Genomic DNA, 12,831 nt, shown 5'->3' with positions numbered 1-12,831 from the left:
CAAGTGGACAGAGATACTGTTTCACAGGCAGTCTCAAGTTTAAAAAGCCATTTTCCAGATACACAACGAGGTCCTACTGTAGAGCAGAGGAAACTGTATTCAACATCCTGTGACAAGCCATATGGAAAAGAACATGAAAAAAAATGTATATATATGTATGTATAGCTGAGTCACTTTGCTGTACAGAAGAAATTAACACATCGTAAATCAACTATACTTAAATTTTTTTAAAAAGCCATTGCCACACCTAAAAAAAAAAGCCATTTTCCATTACTGCCATTTTACCATTTTTATAATGACAGTGGTGATTATCATCAAAATGTCCAGTTTAGTATGTAGGCATGTATCATTTCAAAGGCTTGAGTTTTAATCTTAAAAGACTGAAGTTTTCCCAATGCTCTTTAGTTAAATATAACACAACTCTTAGCCCTCTTGAGGTAGAAAGGCAAATTGCTTGCATCCTGCAGACTCCCAGGCACCAGTGCAAGATCTCCAGGGGCTTCCTCCACTCCGTTTCCCTGTCTAGAGTTTCTCTTCTCATCGCTGATAATAAAGTCTGGAGTCACTACCCACCCCCCCTCCTATCAATAGATTTGAGGTTACGGTGAAAATTCATCATGTTATATGTGGCCAATGTGCAGCTATGGAAAAATGGGGGAAACGGACATAACAATTGGAAAAAAAAGTCATCTATTTTCTTCTTCTCCAAGTCACTGATGACAAGAGGTCAAGCAAGAAGTCAGTGGACATATTTCCAAACCCAGAAATGGGAGAGAATTCAGAGCCCTCAGAAATTATTAAACTGTGTTTGCTGGAATGATACCCTAGTATATAAACAACGACAAAGATTTTTGAATGTGAATACAATGATTTTCTTCTCCAAGGTAATGGCCAAGATGTGGTCGTAGTGTGTGTGTGTGTGTGTGTGTGTGTGTGTGTGTGTGTGTGTGTGAGAGAGAGAGAGAGAGAGAGCGAGGGAGAGAGAGAGAGAGTGATGGGCTTACTGGTGTTACAATTTGCCTGAGCCTCCCTGGAACCTAAGTTAGAAGCCAAAAAGCAGGATCAACTGTTAGATCAGAAAAAGAAGGTGCATGAGTAGTAGGGATAAGAATTACTATACAAAATTTAAAGGAGTCCCGAATGAAAGCAGTTTTTCCTTCTCATCTTTGTTAAAGATAACATTTTTTTTCCACCTACAGACTTTGATCATCCTTGGGATTTGGAACAAAGAATAAAAATATTGGGTTTCTTTAAGGTTTGTTTAGATACGCAATCAAAATGACATTTTCTCTCATGAAAAGTGTTTTTCTAACCAACACACACATTAATAATTTAAGATCACTTCTAACCAATGCTTCATTTAAAAATTAATTGAGAAGAAACAGGTCTCAAAAGAGAATTCTCTGTGAGCTGTAAATGCTGGTACCGGTAGACTGCACACGTCGGAGTTTGACAGCACCCCTTTGAAAGGCATGGTCTAACTGGGCTTTTTAACTTGCTGGAAGCAAACACATCTCTAAACTAAGTGTCTATAGCATTTACTGTATTGCACACATTGAAGAACTATAAAAAGATAACATCATTAAAAACTGACTGAGGGAGTAAAACATATGTTACATTTCTAAGATAAAATGAAAGTATGGGAATTGCAACATTGAAACGTAGCTTATGAATTATGTTGGAAAATGTACATTTTGATAAATGTTTTAATTCCTTCAAGTGGTTACAGGTATAATGATTATAAATTGCACAAACAAAAGATTACTATTTCTTAGAGCCTCATGAATCTAGGGAAGGAAATCTTCAACTTGGTTCAACCTAGAGTAAAATTGTTTGTTTACATACTGTTTTTGACAAACTGAAGAAATTAATGATCTTTAATCTAACACAACTGCTGTACCAGGAACCAGGATATGTCTTTTAAAAAAAAAATCACTTAGTAAAGTAATCCTGCTCACGATAAAAAAACATCCCCTTTCCCTACACCTACCATTATGTACGTCATTCCAAGGAACAAATACTGTTGAAAAATCAGGATTTTAGTTAACCTATGATTCTGTCTCGCTAACTCTAAGCTTGTGTGTATAGCTATTTTTCTTGATGTATTATCTTGAGATAGAGACTATTAACTTTCAGCTTTTCTAGCTTTCTTATATTGATATTATATCCTCTCCTCTCCCATAATCCTCACGATTTAGTTAAATCAGTAATTTTAGGAACTCTTTAGTTATATAACTTTAAATTTTGGCCACTACCCAAATCCATATAGAGGGTGGCTTATGACCACCACTTCAGCAGATACGGATGTAAATTTTCCCTAACCTTCTCCCAAGCCCCCCCTAAAAAGTCCTATCACCTCTCCTTTGCTTGAATCCCACCACTACTGATATCATCCATGTTTATTTCTGGAACTATAATTGTATTTTCTGTGCCTAATAGGTAGGTTAATTCTAGGCACTGAAAAATCAGTAAACGTGATAAACATCAGCATTATAAATATTACTTCTGCACCAGACAATTTTTTTATCATATGGTATTTTTTTGTAGAATGTATCTTACATTCTTAGGTTCATAACTATCTTCCTTTTCTTCTTAATTTCTGTGTATTTAAAAACCCTCCCATGTTTCCTGATCATATACAAAAGGATACAGGATATTTTTTTCCTTCCATAAACTACAGTTCTCGCTCCTGAGACCCCGGTCTTCTGCTCCAAACACAGCTGCTTGTCACCGACATGAACGTGCATCACTCTTCTATGTTTAAGTTTCTTAGATTACAAAGCTTCTCTTCTCCTGATTTAGTCATTTTATTGAAGCCCATACTTGGAAAGGATTAATGGAAGGTGGTATCTATCATTACATAACAACATAACAAATAACCCCCAAGTTTGAGCAGCTTAAAAAACGATCATTTATCTCACACAGTGTCTGAAGGTCAAAATGTGGAGGTCGCCTAGCTGGGTGGTTTTTGCTCAGGGTCTCTAATGAAACTGCATTTAAGACATTGGCCAGGACTGCAGTCACCTGGAGGCTTGACTCTGCCGGAGGATCCGCGTCTAAGATGGCAAGCAACAGGAGACCTCGGTTCCTTGCTGGCTGCGGGCAGAAGGTGGTAGTTCCTCACCACAGGGGGACCCTCCCCAGGGCAGCCTCTTCCCGGGGCAGCTGGCCTCCCCCAAAGCAAGTGACCCAACAGACTCAAAAAGACCAAGATGAAATATGCAATGCTTCTGTATAACCGAGATTCAGAACTCACACACCATCACTTCTGCTTTGCTGGGTTAATTACGAAGCAAGTCACTAAGCCCAGCCCGGGGGAGGGGATCAAGCTCTACCTTCTGAACGGAAGCATCAGTGAATCTGGGCACACGATTCTAAAGCCAACTTATGATTCTCAAACCGATCCCCCTAAAACTGAGCTCCTCTGCTGAGTTCATGATTAACCTCTCTATCCAAAACTGTACTCCCTGTCTTGACCAATAACTGCTCCCCTCAAGACCAAGGGGAGGAATATCAAAGAAAAGAGGGGCTTCCCTGGTGGCGCAGTGGTTGGGAGTCTGCCTGCCGGTGCAGGGGACGCGGGTTCGAGCCTTGGTCTGGGAGGATCCCACATGCCGCGGAGCAACTAAGCCCGTGCGCCACAACTACTGAGCCGGCACTCTAGAGCCCGCGAGCCACAACTAGAGAAAGCCTGTGCGCAGCAACGAAGACCCAACACAGCCAAAAATAAATAAATAAAATAAATAAATTTATTAAAAAAGAAAAGAGGAGACTGAAAACAAGCAGGGTCCTGAGGGGCCCTCCCAGGTACAAAAGCCTATCCATGTCCCCATTTCTTGTTTGCAGGAAAAAGGCTCCCACCTCCTAAACCTTCCCTGAGTTCCAAAGGGCAGATAACTAATTAGGGAAGGGAGGGAATGCAGAAACAAGGGAGGAACCATCAAGAAACAACAGTGTAGCAATAAAGCAGGGTCCTGGTTCCTCCTCAAAGGACACACATAACAATATATCTCTGAGTTCTTCCACAGGAAAAAAGACCCTCACCCAGGTGGAGGATGGTAACTTCAGGCTGAGCACAAGCACGTGGACCCCAGACTCGCTGGAACCAGAAGGCTGATGACTTGAGATTCCCAGAACACCACCCAGTTACCTCCCCACCTGCCCATCAGAGGAAGGTTTCACACCTTGCAGCCCTCCCCACAAATGTTGCCTATAAAAACTCTTCCCCCAAAACTATCAGGGAGTTCAGGTCTTGTGAGCCCAAGCCACCCATTCTCCTTGCTTGGCTCTTCAACAGACCTGTCTCTGTTCCCGACTCCCAAGCCACCCATTCTCCTTGCTTGGCCCTGCAACAGTCCTGTCTCTGCTCCCAACTCTGACACGTGCGTTTGTTTGGCCTTACTGTGCATCAGGCACACGAACTTGGGTTCAACAGCAATTCATTATTCCATCCTACTACTTCAGTGGGTACATTATACTTTGAATATCATTTTCGTTCAGAACAGTGCAGGTATTGCACCATCGTATTTTGCAAGGAAGTCTTGGGTATGAAAAGTTTGGCTTTGATTCTGTTGTAAGTTTTCTGAGTTGTTTTGCTTTGCTTTGTGTCCTGTCTGGATTTAAAATACACATGCCATTGATTCTGGTAGTGATGGTCTATTAACTCTTCACGAGCAATGAACTTGCAGATACTGAATGCCATTTACGAGGGGAGAAACACAGGGTTAGGTTCCTGAGAGCCTCTGGTCACAACATTTCATCAACTGATCAATACACGTGTGATCTCGTTTATTCTGTGTTTCTTTGGAAAGACACCTTATTTACCATATATTGTTGATTCCTTAACACTGGACTCATAGCAGTGTAAGTCATGCCTGAACGAAGTCTATGGAGTGCACGCATTTTCTCCATAATGCGCACCACGGGCTCCTTGTGCTCAGCGACATCAGATAGCACTATAGCACTGCACATGGGGCCACTGTAAACGGCAACATCACTGAAATAAACCACAAGGATGCCAAAACAGGGCACTAAGTAGACCACAAGTGCAGGCTCATGTTTACAGTGTGGGAGCTGAAACAAGAAGACACAGTGTGCCTTGCCTGACCAGCTGGGCAAGTGTGTGTCTGGTGATACAAATCTTTCACCACCGTGTGCATGTCCACCAATGCCAGTGAAAGAACTGCAAGCACTGATTTTGGGGTTACATGTAAATTTTAGTGCAGACACAAAATTTTGAATCAGATTAAAGGTATGTTTTCTTTCTTCTTGGTGCTCAGAAATTTCACGGTGAGGCATACGGTAGGTCTATTTTTATTCACCATGCTTAGCTCTCAGTGGGGTTTTAGGATGCAGGCATATCTTTTCTGTGCACCATTTCTTTGACCTTTCCACCTCTCTGTTTGCTATGATCATCCTTTTGGAAACATATACTAGTCACGAGTTAGAAAGGTAAACGGGAGTAGTGGTAGGAAGAAGAGAAAAATGTTTGTGAAAGATTCCAAGGAATGAGGAAATAGTTAAAACACTAATGAGAAGGGGATGGTAATGAGATTTCAATGGAAAGAATGGGTAATCATATTAACGATTAAAGAAAACTTTTATTGCTTCCATGTGCCAGGCAAGGAACCAACCATGCTGTATGAAGGCATTAACTGAGTTCTCCTTTACAGCCCCAATCCGCAGACGAGGAAAATCGGGCTGAGAGAAGGCGAGGAATTTTCCCAGTGCCCCACACCAGCCAGCGGCACAGCTGCACTGGAAGCCAGGTCTGTCTAACTCCACTGGACACGCACTAAACTCACGCCTTCTAGATTGCGTAGGGGAGCAAAGCTGGCCACCCCCAAAGCTTTGCCTCTTTGGCATGAGGATTATTTCTAGCCGAGAACAATCAAGGCCCGAAAGACTCAAAAGGACCGTCTGACCTTCCCCTAACTGCATGAGGAATGTAGACAGAGGAGCTGCCCCAGGAAGGGAGCCGTCACCCTAGATAACGATACCGTGAACTGGGTGTGTAGGTGGGGAGGAACCCAGCAAAGTCTGCCTGTTACAATCCCTCTCTGTGTCCCCCTGTCTCTGCAGGCCCAGCAAACACTTGCTTACGAACACTTGCTCCTCCGTCTCCATGGCAACTGCCTTCCTCCCCTTTGAGGTCCCAAACCACTACCCCAGCAGGCTCTTTTGTCTTAACTGAAGACGGTATTTAAGCGAAGGGGTTCTGCCATTTTGGCGAGTGACTGAGTTTTCCTGGGTCTCTCCCATGTGTACATGGTATTAAATTTTGATTTTTCTCCTGTTGATCTGTCTCAGGTCAATTTAATTCTTACATCAGACAGAAGAGCCTGGAAGGACAGAGGACACAGGTCCTTCACTCCCATTCCCCACAAAGGTGTTGCACAAACACTCTGGTTTGATTCCCACCTCAGAGAGCTCCTGCAGGTGTGTACTGCGAATACCCTCAGAGTATTCCCTTGAGGGACTCAGCGTAACGTACTCAATAACTCACCCTTTATGGGACCCTTTTTTGTGTCTCACTTTTCCGTTCACCTACCAGGCTTTAGACAGCACGTCAGCACTACATTTGGGGGTCATTTTAAACAGCAAAACCACTCAAATAAGGCACAAAGTTCCATAGCATGGCACTAACTAGACAGCACAAAGGACACTATTTACAGTGTGAAAGCTGGAACAAGAAGGCAGAGCATCACCTGCCCAACCTAAGCTGGGAAAGCAAGTGTCAGGGACTCAAATTTTTCACCACAAATTTGAGGTTACCTCTGCAGAAAGTTACTTGTACTGCAATCCTTGCTTTGGGCTCTGCTGGTGAGAAAACCCAAACTAGATCAGTGTTACTCTCAGGATTCCAAACTAGATAAATGGAGATAATAATTCGATGAGGGCTAGACTGAGACTAGCTCGTCCATGGCTGTGTCCCTTCTGCCTGGTCCAAAATCTGGGCGGGTGTAGGTCTCAAGAACTACTATTTTTTATTCAAGTATACTTTACTTAAATATTACATTAGTTTCAGGAGTACAACATAGTGATTTGAGAGTTTTATAGATTATACTCCATATAAAGTTATAATAAAATATTGGCTCTATTCCCTGTGCTGCACATTACATCCTTGTAACTTATTTATTTTATACCTAGCAGTTTGGACCTTTTAATCCCCTTCACACCCATCTTGCCCCTCCCCGTGTGATAACCACTAATTTGTTCTCTGTATCTGTGAGTTTGTTCCTGTTTTGTCATATTTGTTCCTTTGTTTTATTTTTTAGATTCTACATATAAGTAAAAACATATTTGTCTCTCTCTGTCTTACTTACTTCACTAAGCATAATACCCTCAAGAATTATTTTTCAATCAATCATTTGCAAAAAGTGCAAATGACTGATAGTCTGTTTCTTTGCCTATCCATACCTTTCTTTTGTGAATGTGAAACTACATCAGCTCAAAATTTAATGTGAGAGGTCAAACAGGTCAGTACAGAAGCCCACTGACCATCTGGTTGACTTTTTAAACACCACAGAAACTGTGATTTGAACACCAAAGTACCTCTGACTGACAATACTGAGGCTCTGATGAGAGGGACAAGCATCGGTGGATTCTAAGGAGTCAGGGTCGAGAAAAGTGAAGTCATTTTTTTCATATCAGAGGCCAGAGTTTATGGAAAGATTGGTGATGGCATCACAAGTATATTTCCTACCAAAAGAAACAAGTGTGTGAGCAGAAGCCTGGAATAAATTAATCTCACCAGACTCTACTGTACTTGGTCAGGACGCGTCCATTCTTTCCAAGCCCCGGGGGTTTCTGCCGTCCCAGTGTTTTCACTTCCTCCCCCCCCCCCACCCCCACCGACTATTCCTTCTCTGTGGGGATGTGCAGGCTTCTTCCGTCACCAGCCTTTAAAAGTGGATGTCCCCACTGCTCTTCTGTTCTCGCCATCCTACCCAATTCCTGGGTAAGCCCACAGATGTGTCTAACTCCTTCCTATACATGACTGACTTCTAAATTTATTTATGACTTTATTCTGATTTCTAGATCCATATTTCAAGTTATCAACAAGGCATCGCTACCTGAACCCCCAACAGAGGTCTCACATTCATTAAATCCTCCCCCTGGCTGATTCCTTCACTTCTACCCGCTTCCCCACATGTGCCATCCTTCCTGTGTTCCCTGCTTGGGCCAAGCTGAGGAAAGGTCACAATACCTTAGTCTCGGGACAATCTCTGGCCTAAACCATGGACTTGCAAGCGTTTCTAGTGGCTGTCGTTTTCATGACGTAGTGCCCCCGTCCACAAGGGATACGCTGTAATAATCACAGTGGATGCCTGAAACCATGGGTAGTACCAAACCCTATAGGTACACGCCTGTACATACACACCTATGATAAAGTTTAATTTATAAATTAGGCACAGAGATTAGCAACAATAACTAATAATAAAATAGAACAATTACAACAATATATTGCAATAAAAGTTATGTCAGTGAGGTCTCGCTCTCGGAATATCTTGCTGTACACATTGAATGCCTTCTCCAGCCTAACTAATCACTTATGCACAGTGGCCGTCACCTTTGCAGTCTGAGGGACAAGAGCCAAACGAGCACAAATTTCTTTTTCCTGCTTCACAATTTCACAGACAGAAGGTTACTTCTTGCTGTTGATCTTAGCAAGCCCAGCATATTTTTTTTCTTTATTGAGAACATTCACCGTTTTGCTGAAAGGAAGCACTTCATGAATGCTCTTTGGCATATGTGAATTGCCTGCATCACTACTCTTGTGCTTTGGGGCCATTATAAAGTAAAATAAGGGTTACTTGAACACGAGCGCTGCCATGACACTCAACCTGATAACTGAGGCACCTACTAAGTCACTAATGGGGATTCACTGAAGACAGGGATGATTCCCAGCCAGGGAGAAGGAGCAGGATGGTGAGAGATTTCCCCACACAACTCAGAGCGGCGTGCAATTTGAAACTCATGACTTCTTTATTTCCGGACTTTCCCAATTAACATTTGCCGACCTTGGATGACGGCAGGTAACTGAAACCCCGGCAACAGAAACCAAGGATAAGAGGACCACACCAAATCCTACCAAATCACGGTACACACCAAATCCTACCGGTCACCACCCTAGTGAACCAGACCCTCTGAACATGTGCCTCTGTGGGGATGTTCAGAGGCTGCACTGGACGAGCCTCTTCATTCCTCTGTCCCCACACGTGCACGGCACTTGTGGTCGTCTCTTTTCTGCTCCCCCAGGCTACCAAGGCCTTCCATCTCTTTCCCTAGTCCATCCTCTGTACTGTTAACGGAACAGCCACTCGAGTATGCGAATATGGCTGTGCTAGTCTCTGGCTGACAATTCCTCCTCAGAGGTTGCCTATGTCAGTAAGGACGAAGTCCACGTGGATTTTCATGGTGTAGCGTATCTTTCATGAACTGGCCCGCTGAAGTTCTTCTCCTGCTTGCTGTGTGCCTGCCCATGTGTTTCGTGCCATAGACATACTTAGTTATCTCAAAGTCTCCGGTCCTAGACCCGTTCCCATGGACACTGCAGATATGTCTCCCGCCATCTTAAGATGCATTTCCCGGGCCAACTCTTTCTACTTAAGGCTTAGCTTAAAACTCTCTCTTACGGACCTAGAGATGATCATACTAAGTGAAGTAAGTCAGACAGAGAAAGACAAATACCATATGACATCACTTATATGTGGAATCTAATTTTAAAAAAAAAGATACAAATGAACTTATTTACAAAACAGAAGCAGACTTATAGATATTGAAAACAAACTTACGATTACCAAAGGGGAAATGTGGGGTGCGGGTATGAATCAGGAGCTGGGATGAACACACAGGACTATATATAAGACAGATGACCGATGGGGACCTACTGTGTAGCACAGGGAACTCTGCCCAATATTCTGTGATAATCTATATGAGAAAATAATCTAAAAAAGAAGGAATATACGTATATGTATAACTAAATCACTTTGCTGTACACCTGAAGCTCACACAACATTGTAACTCAATTATGCTCCAATAAAATTAAAAAAACAAAAAACACAGCTGTACGTCAATTTCTCTGTGACTGTATATCCTCATATGTTTTCTCTTCACCTTAAATATACCGGCACTGAGTACTAATCATTTTGGTTTTATTTGTTTTCATAGGAATCATCCCACTAAAGACTACATTATCTGGGGACTTCCCTAGTGGTCCCGTGGTTAAGACTCTGAGCTTCCACTGCAGGGGGTATGGCTTTGATCCCTGGTCGGGGAACTAAGATCCTGCACGCCGTGTAGCATGACCAAATAAATAAAAATAGATGCAAAAAAAAAATCCATAATGAACCAAAAAGTCAAAATTTAAAAAAAAAAAAAAGACTACATTATCTGGAGAGAGGATCTTTCATCTTAGTTTTTGTTGAGTGTGCCAAGCACACACCTACTATTTTCTCAGAGGAAAATAAAAAAAAGGGGATGTTGACATTTTTCTCTCACCTTGAACTAATGTCTGACCTGAAATACCAAAAGAAGAGTCTGTCTTACTGGTAATGAAAGTATCTTTAGTCCCTCAAGTTACTTGTGTTGATTAAATCTAGCACTCTCCATCCACACTTCCTCTTCAACCTCAGATCAAAACACTCAGTGCAATAAACAAGTTGTTTGGAAGATTTAATGTGGCTTCTGCAGGCCCCCAGTTAGTTTCCAGACATTAAATTGGGGAACTCCTGTTTAATTTACATCTAGACTTAGTACAGGAGTCACTGTGGTAAAGCAATCATTTTTGAAGACCCAGGAGTTCAAACGGAGCTGGGTTTCCAAAACATCATTAATGATGAGACACGGCTACAGCACTTCCTGAGTTCCACACAAAAAGGATTTAGAGCAGTTCAAATAGACTCATCGTTTCTGAGCTTCTGTTAGGAAAGAAAAACACAGACAAGAGTTCTTGACTCCCTTTACCAACTCTTTTCTGGTGATGAGGTCACAGGCTCATGAAGATGCTCGACTCAACATCACAGAACAGAGAGCCTAGGAAGTCAGGGCTGGTTGAAAACGAGACGCCTGAGTGTCTACTTGACGAACGTACTTATCACCAAATTGGGATTCTGACAAAGTTCGCTTTTGCTTCATTTGTTTTCCCCCATACAGTGGAAGGAAAGGAGCCTCATTACACATAACAAATGCATCAACAAATGCAGTTGCAATGACTTTAACGTGTAAGGATCATAAAGCCTGGACACAGAACTTGGTTTCCAAGCCTGGAATTTCTGATGAGAAGTTCCTCTCAACACTTGCCAACACGTATTCATGTTTTGTAACTCTCAGTTTTATAAGGAAAATTGCTTCTCTGTGCCCTTTCCGGCCCAGACTAACAGCAAAGGAATCGTGATAGCATCAGCATGGAAGAAAGAGTACAGTTAATCATGTACAAAGCAACTATCCAGCCCTGAGAAGCACTGGGCTGTCTGGCTGGGGTGAGGAGTACATACGGTCGGCAATATTCCATATGACAATGATCTGGGTCACCAAAACAAGTCTATTTTAACTGTTTAAGTTTATCAACAGGGGAAGATTTTTGTCTCTTTACTTTTATTTTAATGACCTTTTTGGGAAAATATGTTAACTAATACTTTAAAACACAGCCCCTTCTCCCCTTTTGAGTCTCTGGTGGGGAAGGATGGGTGATTATATTCCACACTGGTCAGATCACGGGGTATCATCACCACTGGTCCAGGTAAAGATCCTCTGCTCTTTATCATGTGTTTCTTTTCATCACTATTCCTCACCTCAATGTTGGAAACTATGTAATATGTTTCACAGGAGTTATTTGCTCATCTGTTTTTATGAAGTGTGTAGCGTTTTATGTGGGTTTCATGTTTATGTAAATCATATTGATATAGATCCCATTATATGTTCATATTTTCACCCCAAACTGTGCTTTTAACTTCTATCCAACTTTTTCCCTTCATTTGCTCACTGAAAGAGTGGTAGCTTCTTCCTGAAGTCACAACCACAAGGTTACCTTGAAGCTTCTGTATTCCCTTTTAGTTCTGCCATGAACTCTACAACCACAAGGAATTAGATTCCCCCAACAAACTGAGGGAGCTTAGAAGTGGATCCTTCCCTCGTCATGCTTCCAGATGACAACACAGCCCACCGGATACCTTGACCATGTGAGACCCAAGCAGAGGACCCAGCCAAGTCACGCCCAGACTCTTAACCCATAGAAACTGGGACCATGTTTGAAGCTGTTCAGTGTGTGGTAATTTGTTACACAGCCACAGCTAACTGATACAATTTCCTATAGTGACTTCAGCCTCCTCAGAATCAACTCTCTGATCCAAAGACAACCTGGTGGAACAGAAGCACAGAAGCTCTTTGCTTCCCTTGGTCTTCACGGCTCCCTGATACACCAAGGTCTATGACCCAGGCACCTAATTCTCTTGACTATGATATCAAGTTTACAGCTCTGGGTTCACAAGGTTCAACTGTTTTGATTCAAATCAGTGACTTTGAGCAATTGACTGGCATTGTTTGTACAACAGTTATTAGAGCACCCATCCCATATTTATACAGAGAAGTTTAATGAGATCATTCGTGGACATCTTCAAAGCACCACTCAGCACTTAACAAGCACTCACCAAATAGTCACCATTAGGGTCACTGCAGTCTAACTAAATTTAATGAACGGGAGTTTGTGTGCCACAGAGAACACTAGGTTCTCAACAGTGGATGTTAAAGCTAAATGAATAAACTGAAAGAAATAACCATGTTGTTTGCTTGGGAGAGATGAATTGAAGGAAAATTACGGAATCCATCAAG

The 12,831-nt window shown here is 42.3% G+C and overlaps 1 protein-coding gene across 7 annotated transcripts in view; it reads right to left on the bottom strand.

Moving 5' to 3' along the window:
- Positions 1 to 12,831, bottom strand: part of LOC309619949 (uncharacterized protein) — a 552,071-nt gene that overhangs the window by 244,391 nt on the left and 294,849 nt on the right. The gene's annotated exons all lie outside the window — the stretch shown is intronic.

This window comes from Balaenoptera borealis (genome assembly GCF_965194805.1).
Source record: "Balaenoptera borealis genome assembly, chromosome: X".
NCBI lineage: Eukaryota > Metazoa > Chordata > Mammalia > Artiodactyla > Balaenopteridae > Balaenoptera > Balaenoptera borealis.
This window is presented reverse-complemented; position numbering and strand designations above follow the sequence as displayed.